The sequence below is a fragment of the Henckelia pumila genome, chromosome 4 (genome assembly GCF_033568475.1).
Source record: "Henckelia pumila isolate YLH828 chromosome 4, ASM3356847v2, whole genome shotgun sequence".
In the NCBI taxonomy this organism is placed as follows: domain Eukaryota; kingdom Viridiplantae; phylum Streptophyta; class Magnoliopsida; order Lamiales; family Gesneriaceae; genus Henckelia; species Henckelia pumila.
This window is the reverse complement of record NC_133123.1, coordinates 79,398,315-79,412,337: the sequence shown is the minus strand read 5'-3', so window position 1 is coordinate 79,412,337 and position 14,023 is coordinate 79,398,315. Positions and strand designations below refer to the sequence as shown.

Here is a 14,023-nt window from a genome sequence, read left to right as displayed (position 1 = left end):
TCTTGCCTTGCCAAACATTGAAGGTGCTAGACCAAGTATCATCCGGCCAACTGTAGCAGCTAATCACTTTGAGATAAAGCCGGCCATTCTTCAAATGATTCAGAACACACTTCAATTTGGTGGGAGTGTCATTGATGAACCATATGTACACATCACAAATTTTCTGGAAATTTGTGATACATTCAAGATACAGGGAGTTTCTGATGACGCTATTCGGTTGCGTTTATTTCCTTTTTCACTGCGAGACAAGGCGAAAGCATGGCTAACGAATTTACCTGCAGGTTCCATCACAACTTGGGATGATTTGGCGAAGTCTTTCCTCACCAAATACTTTCCACCATCTAAGTCAATGAAGCTGAGAGCTGATATCACAACTTTTTCCCAAGGAGAACAGGAAACGTTTTACGAAGCATGGGAGCGCTACAAGGATCTACTGCGGAGATGTCCACACCACCAATTACCAGAGGGTCTTGTGGTACAAAATTTTTATTATGGTCTTTCTCACTCAAATCGTACCATGTTAGATGCAGCTGCAGGTGGAAATCTTGTGCGAAAATCGTCAGAGGATGGCTTTGAATTAATCAAGGAAATGGCATCTAGTAGCTATCATCCTCAATCTGAAAGGGGTGCAGCCCAGAAATCTACTGGAATTCATCAAATTGATGCATTCACATCAATGGCTGCTCAACTTGAAGTCATGAACAAAAGGATTGAGGAACTAAGCGTGGGAAACTCTGTGATGCGAGTACAAGAAGTGTGGTGTGAAAAATGTGATGTAGAGCATTTCACGAAAGACTGTCAAACATTTTCTCAACCGGAGGGAGTTATGGCAAGTCACATGGGAAATCAAAATCGCCCAAGGAATGACCCATTTTCGAATTCATACAATCCAGGGTGGAGACAGCATCCAAATTTCTCGTGGGGTGGACAGAATAATAAAGCATATGGAAATCAGAACTACAGCAGGCAGCCTCAAGAGGAGAAATCAAGCTTGGAGCAGATGATGCAGAAGTTTATATCATCTACTGAAACCCGCATGCAGAATCAAGATGCATCGATAAAGAATCTGGAGAATCAAATAGGGCAATTGGCCAAATCAATTTCCAGCAGAGATCAGGGTACTTTGCCAAGTGACACTGAGAAGAATCCGAAGGAACAGGTGAAAGCAATTGAATTAAGGAGTGGAAAGACGGTCGAGCCTGAACCAAAAAGCGAGAAAGAGCCAGAAACAGTTACATAAGAAAAAACTTCAGGCAAGTCGTCTATCTTAACACCCCCACCCACTTCACAATCAAAAATTGTTGTGCCACCACATTTTCCTGCAGCTCTTAAGAAGGCCAAGCTAGACTCTTAGTTTGATAATTCTTAGAAGTGTTTAAGAAATTGAATATCAATATACCCTTCGCTGATGCACTGATGCAAATGCCAAGTTATGTGAAATTTTTGAAGGAGATCCTCTCTAACAAGAGGAAATTGGAGGAGCATGCGATGATAAGTCTGACGGAAAACTGCTCGGCACTGGTGTAGAATAAAATCCCACTAAAGCAAAAGGATCCAGAGAGTTTCTTTATACCTTGTGTAATTAATGATGTTCAATTTCATAAGGCTTTGTGTGATTTGGGTGCGAGTATAAATCTAATGTCTTACTCTGTGTTTAGGAAATTGAGCTTGGGAGAACCAAAGTCCACCAGAATGTCGTTACAACTGGCGGACATGTCCATCAAATATCCACGGGGCATAATCGAGGACGTACTTGTAAAAGTGGACAAATTCATCTTCCCCGTGGACTTTGTAGTGTTAGATATGGAAGAGGATTTGGACATGCCACTCATTTTGGGTAGACCTTTCCTGGCAACAGGAAAGGCACTAATAGATGTCCAGAAGGGAGAGTTGCTTTTGAGAGTGGGAGAAGAGAAAATTTCGTTTGATGTTTTTAATGCTTTAAAATTTTCTCAGAATAATGAAGAATGTTTTCAACTAGATGTAGTGGATTCACTGTTATTTGATTATGTGCAGGATACTTTTCAGGAACTATTAGAAACTGCACTTATATCTGAGCATGTGGACGATTTCAGTGATGAAATTGAAGGTATGACTGCATATTTGAATGACAACCAGTCATGGAGAAGAGGTGGAAAGCTTAGACTTGAAGATCTTGGCAACCGGAAGGATTTAGTCCTTCAGAAACCAAGCATTGAGGAACCACCCACTTTGGAATTGAAACCATTGCCTACCCATCTCAAATATGTATTTTTAGGTGAGAATGATAATTTACCTGTCATAATTTCTTCTTCTTTGACAGGTGAGATGGAGGCCAGGCTAATGGATGTGCTCAAGAATCACAAGAGTGTATTTGCTTGGAAAGTGGCAGATATCAAAGAAATAAATCCGTCCATATGCATGCACAAGATCTTAATGGAAGAGAGCATCAACCCATTAGTCCAACCACAGAGGAGACTAAACCCGAAGATGCAGGAAGTTGTAAAAGCTGAGACGATCAAACTGTTGGACGCAGGTATCATTTATCCTATTTCTGATAGTCCATGGGTGAGTCCAGTGCAGTGTGTACCAAAGAAAGGGGGGATAACTGTCATAAAGAATGAGAATAATGAATTAATACCTACTAGGACAGTTACAGGTTGGCGTGTGTGCATAGACTATAGAAAATTAAATGACGCGACCCGTAAGGATCATTTTCCTCTCCCGTTCATTGATCAAATGCTAGAGAGATTGGCTGGGTATGAGTTTTACTGTTTTTTAGATGGGTACTCAGGATACAATCAAATAGCAATTGCACCTGAAGACCAGGATAAAACGACTTTCACCTGCCCATATGGTACGTTTTCCTATAGACGTATGCCTTTCGGATTGTGTAACGCTCCTGCTACTTTTCAGAGATGCATGACTGCCATTTTTCATGATATGGTCGAAATTTTTTTAGAAATTTTCATGGATGATTTCTCTATTTTCGGTCAATCTTTTGATGCATGTCTGCATAACTTGAATTCTGTTTTAATGAGATGCGAGGAGACAAATTTGGTGCTGAACTGGGAGAAGTTTCATTTCATGGTGACAGAAGGTATAGTTTTGGGTCACTGAATTTCTGAACAGGGGATCAAGGTGGACAGGGCCAAGGTGCACGTTATTCAAAATTTGCCGCCACCCACGACAGTCAAGGGAGTTAGAAGTTTCTTAGGACATGCTGGTTTTTATCGGCGATTTATTAAGGACTTTTCAAAATTTGCCAAACCTCTGTCTTCTTTGCTAATGAAAGATGCCCTTTTTGATTTTGATTCAAATTGTTTGCAGGCCTTTGAGGTGTTGAGAGAAAGACTGGTGACTGCGCCAGTACTGACATCGCCAAACTGGGATCTTCCATTTGAGGTAATGTGCGATGCCAGTGACTCTACTGTTGGTGCGGTACTCGGCCAACGAATAGACAAGGTATTTCGAACTATCTACTACGCTAGTAAGACTCTTAATGAAGCTCAGCTAAATTATGCCACCACTGAAAAGGAGTTGTTAGCTGTAGTATTTGCACTGGACAAATTTCATTCGTACCTTGTACTTTCAAAAATCACAGTTTACACAGATCACTCTGCTATTAAGCACTTGTTGGCAAAGAAAGATGCAAAACCTAGACTGATTAGGTGGATCTTACTTTTGCAAGAATTTGATTTAGAGATCAGGGATAAGAAAGGTGTTGAAAACGTAGTAGCTGATCATCTGTCTAGATTAGAATGCATTCCTGATGATGCACAAAATGAATTAGAGGACATAGATGATTGGTTCCCTGATGAAAAACTTTTCGTCATAGAGAGTTCACCATGGTATGCACATTTTGCTAATTTTCTGGTCACAAGCACACTCCCACATAATCTATCTTTCCATCAGAAGAAAATTTTTTTATCGGATGTCAAGAACTACTTTTGGGAGGAACCATTTTTGTTTAAAATATGTGCTGACTCAATGATTCGGAGATGTGTGGCGGAAGGAGAAATGCAAAGCATCCTTAGTCATTGTCATGATCGTGAGGTAGGTGGCCATGCTGGGCCAATCAAGACTGCAGCAAAGGTACTTGAATATGGGTTCTATTAGCCCAACCTTTGATGCACGCTTGTTTGTCTTAGCTTGTGATAGATGTCAGCGGACAGGTAATATCTCTAACCGAAATGAAATGACTTTACATAATATCATTGAGTGTGAGATATTTGATGTTTGGGGAATCGACTTTATGGGACCATTTTCACTTTCTTTGACAAAAAAATACATTTTGGTCGCAGTCGATTATGTTTCAAAATGGGTAGAGGCCGAAGCTTTTGCAACAAATGATGCACAGGTTGTACTGAAATTTTTGAAGAAAAACATTTTTAATCGGTTTGGTACACCCCGTGCAATAATTAGTGATGGTGGCACCCACTTTTGCAATAAACTTTTTGACAAACTCTTAAAAAAATATGGTGTCAAGCATAAAGTCTCTACCCCATATCATCCCCAGACCAGTGGCCAAGTGGAAGTATCAAATCGAGAGATCAAACAGATTTTGGAGAAAAGTGTGAGTACTAATCGGAAGGATTGGGCACTTCGACTTGATGATGCCTTATGGGCCTATAGGACAGCATTTAAAACACCTATAGGCACCTCCCCTTATATATTGTTGTTTGGAAAGGCATGCCATTTACCTGTTGAATTAGAGCATAGAGCATATTGGGCTATTAAGACTCTAAACTACGAATTTGCTGCTGCAGGTGAAAAAAAGATTGCTAGAGCTTAATCAACTGGAGGAATTCCGCGACAGTGCATATGACATGGCGGTTTCGTACAAGGAACGAACCAAGAGAATACATGACAGGCGCATTCGACAGCGGGACTTCAAGGAAGGAGATGCTGTGTTTTTGTTTAACTCCCGGTTAAGACTATTTCCCAAAAAACTGAATTCTAGATGGTCTGGGCCCTATAAAATCACAAGGGTGTACCCATCGGGGGCCATAGAGATCAAAGATGCCCGTAACGAGTCGTTCATGGTCAATGCTCAAAGGTTAAAACACTATGTGGGGGGTGATGTGGATTCCATGCCAGTCATCACCACATTGACTGATCAAGACTAGTTTGGGGAGGATGAAAAGTCAAGCTCTCGACTTTAAATTGAGAACTACATTCTACTTTTTTTTATTTATATGCATTTTTGTTCATTTTAGTAAGTGTTAGAACTTTTTAAGTTAATTCCTTTTATTTCTCGAGTTTGAGTACTGTCTCTGAAAAATTTTCAAAACGAGGGGGTGAGCTCGCGCGGCAGTTTTCTGCCGCCCGCGCACCCAAAGCCACTGTCCCGCAAAATTTTTGAAAGAGGGGGTGCGCTCGCGCGGCAGTTTTCTGCCGCCCGCGCACCCAAACCCATTGTCTCAAAATTTTTTAAAAAAGGGGTGTGCGCCCACGCGGCACTTTCTTACTGCGCGGGCGCATCGCGCAGACTCAGATTTTAAATGCCCGATCCCCTTCATTCTTTCTTTACTTCCCCTTCCCTTTTTCCTTCTAACCCTAATCCCTCCCGCCGCCATCTCTCTCTCACATTCTATTACTATATTTCTTCTCTCAATTTCACAGGTTCAGCACTCAATTTCTCATCTTTATTGACATGGCACCCAAGAAACAGAAGTTTGCTACCTCTAGGGCCAACCCATCCAAAATCATAGAGGGAAAATTTATTTCGGAAGAAGCCAAGGCGAGGTATGAGGAGGCCAAGGCTGCAAGGAATCCAATTGAAGAGAGGGGAATCGATCTCTCTGAAAGCCGCACCGCCTCCCTTGGCATCGTGGCTCGAGGATGGGCCGAGTTTTTCCGCCAACCTCTCGCGGCGTTAGTCCCGCTGGTCCGTGAATTTTATGCCAATGCCGCCGAGCGTACCGATAGCACAGTTTTCGTGCGGGGTAAGATGGTTTCCTTAAGTCCCACTGCTATTAATGAATTATTGAAAACTCCGGATGTAGATGATAGCCAATTTCAGGCATTTAAGGCTAACCCGGATTATAATGAAATCTCGAATGTCCTGTGCTATGATGGCAATGTGTGGAAGGATTCGGTAAAATTTATATCTTTTAAGGAAAAATATTTGCGGCTGGAACCGGCCTTGTGGTATGCTTTTCTGACTCACAGGTTGATGCCGATGTCCCACACCCATGATGTCACAATGAGCAGGGCGGTGCTGCTGTATGCCCTGCACAAGTAATGGCCGCTTAATGTTGGACGAATTATCAACCGAGAGTTGTACACGTCCATTCGCACGTCCAACATTTCAATTTTTTTTTCGACCATTGTTTCTTTACTGTGTGTGCAAGCTGGTGTCCCATACAGGGACGACGAAGAATGGTTGCACCCAATGCAGGCAGTGGATAACACAATTTTGAAAGCAAAACATTCATTCCGCCTCTGAGAGTTTCAACCTCCTAGCCAGGCCAGCTCTGGACCCGGTCAATCATCAAGGAATGTGCTTAAGCCACCCCCTGCTCGCCGCACCATGAACGACACATTAAGCGAGATTTTGGCTTGGGTGCAACACATGGAAAAATGCCAAGAGGTGAACGCCGCTCACAATGAATCCACCAACGCCATGATGCGAGGACTGCTCGCAAATGCTGGGATGGACCCTGCCGCTTATCCGGTACCACCGCCATATCCTCCACCGTTCCAATTCCAATATGCTCCACCGGTTCGGGATCTGCCCGAAGATCTTGATGAGGAAGAGTCTGATTAGTACCAGGGGAGTTTTTAGTGCTTTTTGTTTTTACTTTTCTTTTGTTTGTTTTTTAGGTGTGGTGGTGTTAAGTAGCATTGGGGACAATGATCATCTTTAGTTTGGGGAGGTTGTGTTGTCTTTTGTGTTTTCATTTTGTGTTCTTATTTTTGTTCGTTCGAGTCGTTTGTACTGTGGTTGCAAGTGTTGTGAATGAAAATCAAAAAAGCCAATGATGAAGAAAAAATTATATTATCGTTTTTGCTTAAGTCCATGACTATCTTCTTTATTTGACAAATCGTCTTGAACTAGTATAACCAAGTCGATGAATAGGTCTCAAAACACTCTGTGAGATGTACTTCAATCTGAATTCAAAACATACAAACTTGGATATGATTGAGGCAATTTATTTGATCTTTGGGCTTTGAAAGAGTGGGTGCCCGGTGAGCCAACTTGTGGCTAAGGGCTTTTATGACTCTATGTATAAACAATCTTTTGTTTAATATAATTTACACTTTTATAATGGCGTTTACTTTATCTTTTATCATATTATTATGTTGTGACATACTATAAGATGTTTAGATGAAGACCTTGAATATACTATAGTGTATGTAAGATGTGGTGGCACATGGGGATGGCTATCATGAAACACATCTTATAGTCACTGTATATTCTAAACAGTTCCTAGTCGATTGAGCCGTCCGTTAATAAGGATAAGGATCGCTCGAGATTGAAACTATCATTTGCGATGCCGAGTACCACGTTTCATTGGTATGGAACATAGAGATGTTCGAAGCATGCAAATGGATATTTATATGATGAATGATCGAACTACCCTATTCGGACTTTCCAAGTGGTTATCACTTATCGAGTGGATAAAGTCCGCGGTTTTGGTTGTACACCATTAGTCCTTACTACTTGAAACATCATTGAGACTCTATATGCTAGTACTGTACTTTGAATCTTTTACCAACTCTATTGGGGTCATCAGGTGTCGGGATTGGGTACAGTTACGACACATATAGGAGTCGATGCTTTGTTGTCAAGGATTCACCACATACTTGCTAGTGTGGATATCCTATGCAATCTGAGGAGATATTAGTGTGACGAATCTTTGGCCAGAGTACATGATGTGTTTTAAGAAATGGTTTCTTAGTAGCACATGCGATGTCACTATTTGATCTTCAAGATGCATTGCATAGTTATCGAATCTCGAACGACTCTCGATTTACCAATGGTTGTTGATTCGATCGGGATATATGGATGAAGGGACTGTACTGTACGCTAACCAAAATCTATTGGTTCTTGCAGGCACTATCAGTGATACCTAGGGAATCATGGGGCGATGTTGCTAGGCTCTCTTGCCATGATTCGATGGGCAAGTCGGAAATTGTTGTTTCGAGTCACAAGGAGTTGTGAGCCCATGGCTAGCTGTATCCCTGAACCATTGAGGGTCACACAAGTAATGGATTTTTAATCCCCGTTGAGATAATTAAATTTAAAGAGTTAAATTTAGTGAATAAAAAAGTGGGACTTCTTATATCAGAGTAGAAGAGTAAGATTTCCTAAAATGACATAGGGATGGGCATTTTTGGAAATCACTGAATTCGGATTCAGAAAATTTATCTTGACTTTAAAAGATGCAGAAATGGTTTCTTTGCACATTGGTAAAATTGGTTTATCAATCTGAGTCAAGATGAATTTTATATTAATTTCTGAACATGCGGGCTTTGCTTGTCAGGCTTGAACTTATGACTAATGGGCCCTAAGCTGTTAGCAGCCCACATTATAAATAAGTTATTGCAGTACAGAAATTACATAACAGAAGGCAAAATTTTCAAAAACCCTAGCTGTTTTCTCTCTAGTGGCCGCCGCCCCCCTCCTCTCTCTGTCGAAAATTCCAGCCTGTGAATTTCGAATTTGCAGTCTGGTTTAACGGATCAAATTCGTTAATTCTCTTCGTAGAAACTTCTGATAGATTTTCTAGTGCAATCTATCAGAGGGATTAAACTTCTGTTCGTGGACCTGATTGAAGAATTGTTCGTCCATCAGTTCCTGGGATATACAACAAGAGCAGAGTTATCTGTTGGTGTCCATAATCTCGTTTCGAGATTCAAGGTAAAAATTTAATTGTTATTTAATTTTTACACACACAATTTAATCGTAAAGTTTTGATACTCGTGATATGGAATCGTTCCATATAAAATTTTAAAACTTCCGCTGCACCGGGTATCAATTCTGATTGATCTGAACACCGTTTTCCAACAGGCTTAAATTTTTTTCGTGAATTACCCTAGATGCCAAGTTGAACCTTCACATTTACATGAGCACGAAAGGTGCATGATCTTATTTTTGTTTTGGTGTAATCATCACTTACCAGTGATGATTTTCTGTGCTGCAGTGATTGAGATCTGTTTGAGTTGACTGTGAATTGAAATGTGTCTAGAACAAGTTCGAACACCCCTCGAGGTGCAATACGGGTATACTGTGACTTAGGAGTGATATAGGCAATTTTTTCTGAATTTTGTTTGTGCCTTTCAAACCACCCTTGATTTATTATGTCCCTAGTACCTAATTCGAACTTAATAAAAAAAAATGAATGACATACGTGAAAACGTGTGGTAGACCCCATTGACATTATTTAATATCTTACAACTACTACCCATAGCTTAAACACTCATTCCTACCTTGTGGGGAGTAAATTGAATGTAGATTATTTCTAAAGGTGCTCCAATTGCATAATGTGAAAAAGAAAATAGTGTGAATGCTGACTCAAAACAAAAGGGTAGTTGAAAACAAGAAAGAAAAAATTGTGGTGAAAGAGAAAAAGTGTTGTTGGTAGAAGGCAAGTGAAGAAAATTTCTGGAGATCAATGAAGTGAAAAGAGATGATGAATGTGAATAGAAAGAAGTGGAATTGAGAAAATAGATCATCGATTACTCCCTCTTTGAATTCTTTTCCTTCATTTGGAGCCATTAACCTAGCCTGACATTATAAGCCAGATAAGACCTATTGAACGAGTCACAGTCGCCCAATATACTAGTGGAGAGGGGTTGTAAGAATTTTGCTTATGGACTATTGATAGACACGGTTAATGAATATGGATTCTTGATTAAAACAAACACACACTATTTTTCATTGAGTTATACCAGTCAGTAGAGTGTGTATCATTGAATTCTCCCAAAGTCTTGATCCTATTATAACTGAAAAAGTTCTTATGATCCTAGAATGTGTGAATTGAATTCGGAGTAGAGTATTCCAAAAATGGACTTGCGAGATTTTGAAATTTGCAAGGTTTGCGAGTTAAATTTTTTTTTAGGTCAGCATATGTGGATATGATTGGACTGTTTTTCTTTTGAAAGAAATTCTGAGGCTTGATGAGATTGATTTTACTTACTTGTTTTGTCATTTTGTTGTGTCTGCTTGTTAGTTGTCACCTATTTTGTTCGAGGGCGAACAAAAGGTTAGTTTGGGGAGGTTGATAGGAGTCGTTTTTGTGCGTTATTTTTGCTTGTTTTGTGTTTGTTTTGCATTAGTTTCGTTTTCGTTGTGTCTGTTTTTACCATTCTTGTTTCGTTTATTGTTTTAAAGTTTTTTTGTAGTCACTCCTCTGGTTTATTTATTTTTATTGCAGGAAATCACCAAGAAATGCTGATATTTGGTGAGAAGGTGATGCACAATTGAGGCGGTGAGGATAGCGCAAGAAGAAAAGCACATTTCTTGAAAAAGACGAGGCGCCTGCGCGGCAATTTTCTACCGCGCGGGCGCACTCATCATTTGTAAAACAGTAGCTGGCAGAAAGGCATGGCGCCCGCGCGGCAATTTTCTACCGCGCGGGCGCAACCACGAACTTGGGAAACAGGAGTAGCCAAATTTTCAAGCGCACGCGCGGTAATTTTCTACCGCTCGGGCGCGATGCGCTGACGTGAAATTTTATTTTCTTTTAGAGAGTTTATTTCGGGAAGGATTCTTGGGGACTTTAAATACAATTCTTTCCTTAGTTTTTGAGGGGAGAGACGGACGCACATCAGGAGGCAGACGGCGGCTGAGCAATTCAAGATTTCTCTTCTCTGTTGGGAGTTTTTCTTTTCTTCTCTTCTGAATTTTTATGTTAAACACTTTTGAGATTGAATTTTTGTAATGAATTCCAGTAGCTAAGTTTTTATTTTGTTGGAATCGAGGGGATCCTAACCCCGAAACACTGTAGATTGATTGAATCACCGGACGTATTGAGATTTGATTTATGTTTATAATTGATTTTATCATGTTTTTCTTTCTATGTTGATGATTAGCTACCCTTAACATAGATTCATAAATTGTGAATTGCTATCGAGAGATAGGTTCCTAATTAGGACGAATGATAGAATCCATGGACTTAAAATATGCATAGAGATATGATATTTAGTACATGTTGATAGCCATAGACCACCAAGTTGAAAGTTGTAGAATTCATAGAACGCAAAACAATCAGTCATGATAAATAATTAAAGAGATTTAATTATTTCACTGATTTGATTAGTTTGACATCACCTCGAGAGAGAGTGTCAATGTTACAGGAATTTCTGTCAAATTTATAAGAATAAATTAAATTCCAATCGTCCAGTTCAATTAGGGGAAAGGTGAACCGAAATTCCAACAAAATCATTTTGAATTGGTGTTCTTCAGTCTGAGAATTGATTGTTTGGTTGTGAAATTCACTTTTATTTACGTTGAGTTCTTAATTAATTTTAAATGTTAGATAATTCCGAAATCAAATTTGAGATACTTTGTGTAGTTGAAAATCAACGAGACAAATTACTATTGTTAGTCCCTGAGGACGATACTCGTACTCAGTACATTTTATTATAACTTGAATCATGCACTTGCGATTATTATCGACTGGATTTGAGAGATTTTTAAAGAAAATTTAAGTGTTAGTATTCCGTCGATCATTGATCCTGCCTCAACCTGATGCAATGCACACATACAAACAAAGCAACAGCCGGATAACTCCGGTGAGAATAATTCTCAGTATGAATAACATGCATATACATTATTTAAGCATATAACTCATTCAAATCATGAATGTCAAATAAAATGCTAGCATTTATAAATGCATATTCTAAACCATAGAAATCTCTAGGTTAATGCATAAATGCAATGCATGTGCCAAGAAATAGGCTATCAAATCTGATATCAATAAATCATAGTTCTGGGATCCCGGGGAAATAAAATCTTTAACCGACCACCAACTTTCCTAATCGAGGTGGTGTTAAATCTCTCAATTCCCTGACTTTGGTGCAACTATAGTGAGTCATCTAGCTCTGGAAAAATAAATCTATATTCCGTGTCATGAGTCATCTGACTCTGGAAGTAAATCTACATTCCATGCCACTCACTACAGTTCTCCAAACGTCATCTGCACTCTAGGCCATTCTGCCCTCTGTGCTTTTCAGGCTAGAGTTCAAGATAAATGCAACATGTTCTGTATGCATTAAATGCTATAAAACACCTTGAACACATCAATCATATAATCATATGAGCATATAATCACTCAACGATACCGACAAATCTATAAGCATCACATAGAATACGTAAAACATGTTCAATACAGAACATAATATAAATCAAAGAATACAAGTAAACATTTACATAAATATTCTGGGAAATTCAAGAAGATAGCTATCTTGAATAATCTATCCTATCTATGTAAACGTAAACAATAACATATATTAAAAACATGCAGGTATGTGATTTTAGGCAACTCGATATTCAAAAACAATCTCGAGTTATTCTGCCCATCTTCTTAATGTCTATTCATACCTGTGATCGGGATTCAAACATCTTGAATCATTGCACAGTCTTGCAAATGCTGATCATCTCAAAGCTAGCCAAATCGGTCATACAATCTGCTCATTTCAATCAGTGCTACTTGAAGGTATTCTTGATTCAACTTTAAACACTTCAAGTCATTCGAACTTGAACTCGTCGATTCAACTTCGATAATCTTCACTTCAAATCTGAAATGGTTTATAACATAGCTAAACATCAATATCCAATCTGAATCGATGTTTATTTAAAACTTATATAGTTCAAATCTTGTTAATACAATCGGAATTCAAACCGACGTCGCAACTATTCGAGTCCGATAAATCTTTTGATTCCAAATCTCATTATATCTACATTCTATACTCAATCTCATATTCAATTCATCTACAATAAACTTGAAGATGAGCTCTAGGCATTTAGAATGCATAACAATTCAAAATCTTGAACCAGCGGCGTAACGGTACGATTTCGGTCTTTTCAAAAGCTTAAACATCAATATGATCATCATCTTAACAACAAAACATCATCAATTCCAGCAGCATAAAACGTGAATGTCATCCCCTAAAAATCAGATTTCTGAAAAATCTTTCTAAATTCTAAAACATGTTCAAACGACGATCTTTTTTCAATCCGTCTTAGATATGCTATCGTCATATATGTTAAAACATGTTTATACAATCAAATCTTAATTCTAACAACATCATAAAATTCAAACATGGTAGAATTTCATAAAACTTACGTCAAAACGTAGCACTCGGAGCTGTGATCGCAAATATATGTTCAATCGGAAATTCTACCGGGCGGATTGAATTTAATCGGGACTTGAAGGGACAAAAATGGCTTAACCCTTCGTTTGTTTCTTCTCTCTCGTTCAATTCTGAACATTCTGATCCCTTTGTCACGTTTTTATGGCCAAGTTGCAAGGAATTTGCATTTTGGTTCCTGAACTTTGGCCTAATTGTAATTCAGTCCCCGGACAAGCGATTTAATTCAATTTCAATCCTAAATAATTTAAGAATATTAGAAATTAATTCTAAACTCTAAATATTCTCAAATTAAATATTCTCGGATTAAAATTAAATCATTTCGAAACTTATCGCATTTTAGTCCTTGAACTATTCAATATTTTCAAATTGGCTCTTGCTCGGATGTCATCCTCAAATTCAATCTTTGATATTTATCATCTTGGAATTCACATCTTAAATTGCATAAATATCAATTCAAATATTTTTAATCTTTTAATTTAAGAATTCCGGATATTAAAATCTTAAAATCCAAAAAATCCTCAAATTAAATATTTCTGACCCGAACTTGAAATCTCTAATTTTCATAAATTCTTAAATTCATCTTTTCACTTTTATTCGGAATTTAAATCTTAAATTCCGTAATTAAAAACTTAATATTTTCGTGCCTTACAGGTGCCCGATCAAGTATTTCAGGTATCACTTTACTACCCCTTGAAATACCCGATCGGATTTGGGTCGG

The 14,023-nt window shown here is 38.7% G+C and overlaps 1 non-coding gene across 1 annotated transcript; it reads right to left on the bottom strand.

The window, feature by feature from the left end:
• Positions 1-352: 352 nt before the first annotated feature.
• On the bottom strand, positions 353-459 carry LOC140870100 (small nucleolar RNA R71). Its single transcript, XR_012147080.1, has one exon. It is a non-coding gene; the product is annotated as a small nucleolar RNA R71 (small nucleolar RNA).
• Positions 460-14,023: the final 13,564 nt, after the last annotated feature.